The sequence below is a fragment of the Eretmochelys imbricata genome, chromosome 19, assembly GCF_965152235.1.
Source record: "Eretmochelys imbricata isolate rEreImb1 chromosome 19, rEreImb1.hap1, whole genome shotgun sequence".
Lineage (NCBI taxonomy): Eukaryota > Metazoa > Chordata > Testudines > Cheloniidae > Eretmochelys > Eretmochelys imbricata.
In genome coordinates this window covers 4,179,802-4,187,346 of record NC_135590.1, presented here as the reverse complement: position 1 = coordinate 4,187,346, position 7,545 = coordinate 4,179,802, and the positions used below count along the sequence as shown (strand labels likewise).

At 50.2% G+C, this 7,545-nt stretch overlaps 1 pseudogene; it reads left to right on the top strand.

Annotated features, from left to right (window-relative positions):
* The first annotated feature begins 544 nt into the window (after positions 1 to 544).
* Positions 545 to 1,809, top strand: LOC144277222 (gap junction beta-4 protein-like; annotated as a pseudogene).
* Positions 1,810 to 7,545: the final 5,736 nt, after the last annotated feature.

Sequence of the window (7,545 nt, the reverse complement as noted above, 5' to 3'; positions counted from 1 at the left end):
AAAGGGGGCCTGAGCTTGGTGCTGCGTGGGACTGAATTTCATCCTAGAGTACAAGCGGGCTGTGGTCTGCATGCTGATCCCATTACAGACTCACTTGCTTTCCTGAGGTCATGGGCTTGATCTGCAGCAACGTGCGTGGCTCTGATCAGTGCAGGCCGTACGAGAACGCTGGCGGTGCTCTTCGCTGGCGGGGAGACGAGAGCCGTGGTAATGGGGCTTATGTCAAATCCCGAGGTACATTGTTCCTTCAGACACAGCCCTGAGCAAGGTGTGTCTATTAGCGGCACCACCCCAAGAAGAGCCGGGGAGGGAATCCTAACTCAGAGACCCAACCATGAGGCACAGTTCACCCCTGCCTCTCCCTTGCTCAGGGTGAGGGGCAGGAATTTACTGATGACCTGCACCCCGGACTGTCTCCACTGCTGGCCAAGGGAGTAGGGCTGGCGCCAAGGCCTCAAGAGACCCCAGGGATGTGTAGCCCCCACAGGGTGGTTCTTACTCCCTTGTGCAGGAACGCAGTGCTTGCTGCAGTCTAGCCCTCCTGTAACCCGTTCCACTCACTGCAGCTTGGTTCTCTCCGCTCCAGCTCCTGCTCTACTAACCCCAAACGAGAGGATGAATTGGTCCTGGCTCCAGGAGCTCCTGAGCGGGGTGAACAAGTACTCCACGGCCTTCGGGCGCGTCTGGCTCTCCGTGGTCGTCATCTTCCACTTCCTGGTCTACGGGATGGCTGCGGAGCAGGTGTGGAGCGACGATCAGAGGGACTTTGAGTACAACACGCGCCAGCCCGGCTGCTCCAACGTCTGTTATGACCACTTCTTCCCCGTCTCCCACATCCGCCTCTGGGCCCTGCAGCTCATCTTGGTCATCTGCCCCTCCCTGCTGGTGGTCATGCTTGTGGCCTACCAGGAGGCCAAGTAGAGGAAGCACAGGGAGGCGGAGGGAGAGAACTGCTGCCAGCTCTACCCTGACCCCGGCAAGAAGCGGGGAGGACTGTGGTGGACCTACCTGCTCAGTCTCATCTTCAAAGTTGCTGTGGATGTGACTTTCCTTTGCATCTTCCACCGGCTCTATGCCAATTTTAACCTGCCCCACGTGGGGCGGTGCACCGTGGCCCCCTGCCCCAACACGGTCGACTGCTTCATCGCCAGGCCCACCGAGAAGAAACTCTTCACCTACTTCATGGTGGCCACCGCCATCCTGTGCATCCTTCTCAATCTCTGCGAGGTGACCTGCCTGGTTGCCAAGTGGTGCTGGGAGCTCGCCACCCGGCGCCAGGACAGGGAGCTGCTGAGCAAGCCCATAGGCTGCCATCACTGTGCACAGCACAACCAGAGACTTAGTACATCGTCCTCAGAGCAGGCTCCATTCAGGTCTGTCCCTTTACATAGCGGGGAGGGTGCTGCTAGTGAAGGGAGAAGAGGGTCCTACATCATCTCCTGGCATTCACAATCCCTTGCACAGACTCCATCAACCAGTGCAAACTTCTCACCAGCTTCATTCCCTGCAGACTCACCAACAAAGTAATCAAAGGCTAATTAGAATAATTTCTCTAAGGGTTTTCAATCCAGCGCCCATTGAAGGCAGGGTCGCGCTGTGTATGAAAAGTACATTGACAAATAGCAGAGCCAGTCAGCACTTTCCAAATTTCTATTTTTTTTTTCAACAACAACAACAACAGAATAAAAAGGGATGAAATTTGTGAGAAAATTTGCCGGTTTCTTGGTCATCTTCAGTACTTTACAAAGGGTTGATAAATGATTTGTAGATGTTCTAGGCATGTTATAGACAGAGTCATGTGTTTTTTAAATGGGCATAAACATACTAGTGGAAAGTGTCGCGGGAGGTTTGAAGCCATGTCTATAAGCAGCTGTTGGTCTCAATAACAGTCAGTAGACATTTCAATAAATGGTTCCTCAAGTATCATAAACGATTTATAAATATACCTGGAATATAAAGTCCTTCTGTGATGATTTGGGAGCTCTTTCAATGTACAGTTTATGAACTCTGTTTGAAACCAGGAACATTCTTTGGACTGAAAACACCATTTTGGATATGGGGTTTGGTTGCCTTCTCTGTTGTCCTTTTACCTCCAAGATGGCCTGCGATTCCAAGGGGTAGTGGCACAAAGCTAACCATAGAGGGTTGTTAAACCTTGATGATACTATATTCACATAGAAGCACCTTAAACAAAAGGCTGGCTCCTACCCAGGAAAACTGGGCTATCCAGGGAGAGGTCACCTGGTTACAAAGTCACCTGGTAGGGGTCTGTGCTCACCTGTTGAGGCTGATCAGGAGGTCACCTGACAGAGGTTATAAAAGGGCAGGAACTGCGCTAGTCTGACTCTTCAGCCATTTCCAACAGCTGAAAATGAGGGGAGTGGCTGCCAGAACTTGATGAAGTAGTGGAGAGCCCTGCCCACCTGAACGCAGATGGACCCCCAAGGGAAGGGTGAGCCGGAGTGAGGAGCATTGCATTCAGGAGCGGGGTTGTTTTCTCAATGATATGTGCTCTCTTGTGCTTTTGCTCTTTACTTAAGAGGCACTGAGTTACAAACCTTTTGCTACACCTGTGTCCATTTGCTTCTGCTGTCATGCAACCCTGCGGGGGGCTCTGGGAACATGCAAGAGCTGCTGGGGAGGCATGGTGTAGATGGCATTAGTCTCAGGGCCCAGGCACTTGGACTGCAGGGGCCTCAGTGCTCAAAGGGGTGTCAGGTATGAGATCAGCACCTGGAGTGTGGGCCTAAAGATCCAAAGCCAGGAACGGGTGTGTAACCTCTGCCATCCCCAGCAAGCTAAGGGCATATGGGATTCAGCGTTTGGATCCCCCTCACAGCAGTCTGGGGAGTGTGCAGCGAAGGGAGCTCAACCAGGTCTGTGACACTGTCTTCAATGGGGCACTGGGTTGGGCCCAGAGACCTAATCTGTTTTATGCACCTTTCAACACAACACCTGCCAGATGGTTGTAATGGATCAGAGCCTGCTAATCAATCTCTGTGCATCTGCCACTCATAGGTTGTGTGAGATTCTCTGTATGCCGTGGCCGAGCCATGGGATTGGAAGTTACTTCGTGCACTGACAATGTGCAAAGATGCGGAGGGAGAGGGGAACAGGGAGAGCTGGTAGGAGGAGATAGGACCTAGTGGAACAAGGGTAGGACGTTAATTGCAGGAAGACCATGAGACTGATACCCCAGCAACACGGCATGAAGGTGATTGGATGGCAAGATCAGTTTTAAGTGGGTCAGGTCGCCTTGCTCAGCTCGTCCCGTGGGTGGAGGGTGTGATCAGTTTTCCAGGGAGCCATATTCATGTTTCTGAGTCTGAAATTTGCTTTCTCCAAGTAGCCAAATCCTCAGCTGGTGATAATCAGCGTAGCTCCATTGGCTTCAAGGGACAATTGAAACCAGTCAAGAATCTGGCCCATAAGCACTAATACATTCTTTCCATGGCCGTTCCTGCTAGTACAGCTCGTTTGCTAGAACAGTCATGGAAGGGGAATTAGCAGAGTGGGATTTGCTACCTCAGGTACTTATCTGGCTCTTAGCATCTCAGCTTCTCACAATCTTTTTAGTGTACTTATCCTCAGAATACTCCTGGGAGGCAGGGTGGTTCTGTTATCCCCATTGTACAGATGGGCAACTGAGACTAAGACCCTTTGAGGATCTGGCCCTAAGGGACTTGCCCAAGGTCCCACAGCGAAAGCTGTAGCAGAGAAGAGACTTGAATCCTGGTTTGTCAGGTTCTAGGCTACTTCGCTAACCATTGGACCATCCCTCCTCTCGTGGAAACTGGGTCTCCAAATCCCTTAGGCAGCTTTTAAAATCTCAAGTGTTCCTCTTCAAGCGAATATCATGGAAACATTGCTAATGTGCTAGCCCATGTCTAATAGATGCTCAGTATATACAGTCCAGCTGAGCATCATCTGGAAATGTGATCTCCTTAAAGGCAACTCCTTTAAATATCAGCTGACACAAGTCACTCTCTAAATCAGCTTTATTGTAACTACAGCTATAGCTCACTTCACCGGATGCAGGGAAGTAGTTCACAAAGGATGGATGATATTAAAATGCACAAAATCTACAAGGCCAGAAATAACAAACCCATGAATTATCACACCAGTGCTGAATTATTCTGAGCTCTGTAATACTATACAGTGCATTTCCTTCTCTCTCCTGTTTCCCAATCACAATTGTGGAGATGCTGGGAAGAGGAAGCATGTTAATATAATGTGCCTGCATCCATATAGAGCCAAATCTTAGAGTTGCAACTCATCCCTGTATAAAGAGGCAACCATTGCACTGCCTATGGAAAGCCCATACAGTATTTTAAAGATGATGATGATGCAAACCAGGTGTGACTCTTTTTCCCTGAGGGTTAAAGTGGTGCAGACCCTCTGCGCATGGTGAATTACTTGACTCCTGAGTCATTATTTTCCCATGGAAGTTAACAGTAGTTGTGTTTAGTGATTTGCCCATGGTTCCCATGGGAGTGGGAATAGAAACCAGGATCCCTGACACCACTTTTGCTCTTATAACCACTAGACAACTCTCCCTGTTTCTTCGTACCGGGCAATAAGGAGAAGTTCAGGAGGAAGCTGAGAGCAAACTAAAGAATACAGATCTGCCAATGTCTCCTTGGAAAAAGTCCGGTTTGGCTTCATGCTGTTTATGCAGCATTTCTTTCCTGTGTTTCTTACCCCCTTGTTCCCAGTGGAAAAGGCCAATTAGCATCAACATTAGATCAGGGATCCCTCTGCTGCCATCGCTTATTGGTCTGCTGATCAGCAGGCAGGACCAGCGTGTTTCTGCTGTGGGAGGGCATGGTAGCACAGCAGTGTATCTTTTAGTTTAGAGCAAGGTTGGGCATCTTTCTAAAAGGCTCTAAGGGGTAGAGAATTTAGCACATCCCTTGGTAAGCCGTTCTGATGGTTAGTTACTTTGGCTTGAGCTACTTCCGGCCAAGAGCAAATTCCAAAGTTAATCTGGAACATGCTACCGCGTTCCCATGTGGGCTCCATTTCAAGTGCTTTGTTGATCTCCACTGAAGTATGGGAAGACAGGCTGTTGCATTGTTTGCACTGTAGCAAGGCTTCCAGATGGAATGTTTGGGGTTGTTGTTTTTCAGAGCGTCCCCATGAAACATTCGCTCTCTCCTTCTTGGCTAACATCCAGCTTTGTAGCAGTTTAATATCTGATACTGGTACATCTTCTGTCCGGGGATTTGTGAGGGGATGATTCCGTGATCTAACGGGGCTTTTCCACTGTGGGCTATAAGATCCCGTTGGCTGAAAAAGCTGGGGGTGGGGAGGTTGGAGTGCACTGGCTAAGAGACTCCTAGAACGTAGAGGTGGAAAAGTCTCATTAGGACACTCAGACCAGCTCCCTACCAATGCAGGATTGTTCCCTACAGCTCACTGAATGGGGTCTGCTTTGGGCTCGTCCTAGTTTCACCACTGCAGCTCTGCAAGAAACTAAGGGCAACATCCTCTTCGCTCGCCCACCCTGTCCCCCAGAGACACAGCTCTGTCGTGGGGCCGGCACGGGTGCTTAGAACGTCCATTGAAATCAGTAGACGTTTTGCTGGTGGAACAAGAATCCCGTGTCCCTTGCGGAGGAGGCCGTGCTCAGCTAAAGGGGGCACCATGCAGATCAGAGAGGAGAATCCTGCGTTCTGACTATAGACCATTCTGTCCTCTTTCACGTGCCTTTTCCCCACAGGTATTGTTTTTAGTTTGCTCCCAGGTGTCATGGCTTGTTATTTGTCTCCCTTTTGTTTGTCTTCTCCGGTAGTTATTTTGTAATTCTTTGTTTGCTGGCTTCAGACCAGTGCTCATACCGTTCTCCTTCACTTCTTAAATCTTGCCAAGAATGTCTCCTTCGAAAGCGTGCTGATCTCCCGGGCTCAACTTGGCTACCCCACGTAAAGCTTCATAAACCAGTGCTCCAGTTCCTTTGTCCCTCCTGGGTGGAAATCAACCAATATTAAGAGACCTAGTACTTGATTACAGCATGCTGATGTGGCTAAGAACTCATTGTTATTATAACTATAGTTGAGTCAGTGAGGGAGGGTTGGTAACAAGATACTTGGCCTTCAGCCCAGTTCCAAGACCATGCGGACTTAGTTGCAAATTAAAAGTGATCATGGCATTTTTCCAGTTTACTGTCACAGCTGCATTAATACCCATGAGGCTATTGTAATCAATGTTATTCCAGCACTAGGAATGAACGCATATCTGCTGCATAGTTTAAATTGAAGTTCTACACCATTATGTTCAGATAAAGCATCTGTGCTGGGCACACCTCAGAAGAGGGAAAGCTTGGCTGCATCCTTAATGGGACACAATGTGCCTGTAATTTAATCTCTTCTGGTTTCAGCTGGCGGGTGGGGGGGAAAGCTAAGGCCATGCGGTGGGTAATGGGACTCCAGCAATTTGGTAAAAGAAAAGGAGGGGGATGGGAGGAACAGTTGTGGAGCCCATCAGCAGTCCACTGAAATCCAGAGATGAATAGGAACATTGGAAGTGCCTTAACTGAGAGGCAGTGCTGCCTAGTGGATAAGCTAGGGGCTTGTCTACCCTGGCACTTTACAGCGCCGCAACTTTCTCGCTCAGGAGTGTGAAAAAACACCCCCGGCAAGTTCCGTCGCTGTAAAGTGCCAGGGTAGACAGTGCCCCAGCGCTGGGAGCTGCGCCCCAACTTTAAGGTTGCCAGTGAAGACGTGCCCTAGGAGTCAGGAATAGAAGCTACATTTCTGAGCTGTGTCGGCAACCTGCTGTGTGATCATGGACAATCCTCTTCCCCTCTCTGTGCCTCTGTTTCCCCTCTCATGCTTTGTCTGTCTGGTCTATTTAGATTGGAAGCTCTTTGGGGCAGGGACTGTCTCTCACTTTGAGTATATACAGTGCCCAGCACGATGGGACCCTGGTCTCCGCTGCAGCATCTAGGCGCTATCGTAATACAAATGATAATAATAGATCAGGTCAGTTTAGGCCAGTATCCTGTCTCTGAGAGCGGTCAGCACCAGCTGCTCCAGAGGAAAGTGCAAGAATCCCTGGAGTCCATAGTTATGGGATAACTTGCCCCCCAAAGATTTTTTTTCTCTAAATCTTAGTAGATCACTCATCCCCAAATTGTGGGGTGCGTCCCCTCAGGGGCGCATAGAGGAACATTTGGGGGTGCAGTGGGCCCAGGCCAGCCCCCACGGTGGGCAGGAAGGGAGCAACACCCAGCTGCAGCCCCGGCCCTGTTCTGACCCAGCTACGGCCCCAACTCCCAGCCCTTGCCCAGCCTTGGCCCCTGGCTGTGGCTCCGTTCTTGGCCCCAGACCAGAACTGCCGCCGCTGTGGCCCCAGTCTCGGCCCCCTTACTCCTGTCCACATCTCCCCCTGAGCTGCAGCCCCACTCCCGGGGCGGGGCTGAAGGTGGGGTAAGGAGGGGTAGGGCATGATCCTGACAAGCTTGGGCAGCACTGCAGTAGATAGAGGTTGGCCTATGCTTTGAAGCAGGACTGTTTAGACCCAGTCTAAAACGCTCAGTATCTT